The 1,060-nt window shown below is 49.5% G+C and overlaps 1 protein-coding gene across 1 annotated transcript in view; it reads left to right on the top strand.

The window, feature by feature from the left end:
• LARS2 (leucyl-tRNA synthetase 2, mitochondrial) overlaps window positions 1-1,060 on the top strand; it is a 165,438-nt gene that overhangs the window by 162,348 nt on the left and 2,030 nt on the right. The gene's annotated exons all lie outside the window — the stretch shown is intronic.

Here is a 1,060-nt window from a genome sequence, read left to right on the forward strand (position 1 = left end):
CAGTGGGTATTTGACCCTTCTCATCAAAATGCAAATCCAAAATTAAAAGGAGTAGGATTGTCTGAAAATGCACCCAGCTTGAAAGCTGTGGGTCAGGGTACAGTGCCGGAGCAGAACTCATGGGGAGGTCTGTGTGCTGACTCTGTGTGATCTCATGCGGTGTCCAGTGTCATTCAGGGGTCAGTGAGTCAGGGCACGGTGCCGGAGCAGAACTCCTGGGGAGGTCTGTTTTCTGACTCTGTGTGATCTCATGCGGTGTCCAGTGTCATTCAGTTCAGCCCCATCCATGTTCACTGGTCCCTGTGCCCATGGGGACAGATCTGAGGGTCTGAGGGCATGTGAGTTGTCACATAAGCAGAATTCGTGTAGCCCTAAGGATAAGATAGAAGAGCCTAGGAGTCAGGCCACCCTGGGTGTAAGTCTCAGTTTTATAAAATATTTAACTTCTCTAAGCCTCAGTTTCCTCAGTTGTAAAGTGGAGGCAAATGCAGTGGCTCCTTATCCAGCCATTGAAAGAATGAAATGGGTTAATGGCAGGAAGTGTCTAACCTGCTTCTGGACACACTAGGGTCCAAACCCAGTAACACACAGTGAGCACTGACTCAGGGCCAGGTGCTGCCCAAGAATGTCCCAAGTGCACACTCATTTACTGTGCACAGAAGGGGCTTGTTGTTTTCCCCGGTTCACAGATAAGGTGGACATGTGACTAACCTCATTTTATGGGTGAGGAAACAGTGGCAGAGAAGGGTATAATAACACACAAGGGTCACACAGCAAGTCAAGAATTCACTCAGTAAGGCCGGGCATGGTGACTCACGCCTGTAATCCAAGCACTCCGGGAGGTTGAGGCAGGTGGACTGCTTGAGCCAAGAGTTCAAGACCAGACTGAGCAAGAGTGAGACCCTCCCTGTCTCTAAAAAATAGCATTGTGATGGCATTGTGATGGGCACCTATAGTCCCAGCTGCTTGGGCAGAAGCACCACTTGAGCCCAAGAATTTGAGGTTACCGTCAGCTATGATACCACTGCACTGTACCAAAGGTGAAAAGTGAGAGACACTG

Source organism: Otolemur garnettii, unplaced genomic scaffold, assembly GCF_000181295.1.
Source record: "Otolemur garnettii isolate 467f Iridium unplaced genomic scaffold, OtoGar3 scaffold00082, whole genome shotgun sequence".
NCBI lineage: Eukaryota > Metazoa > Chordata > Mammalia > Primates > Galagidae > Otolemur > Otolemur garnettii.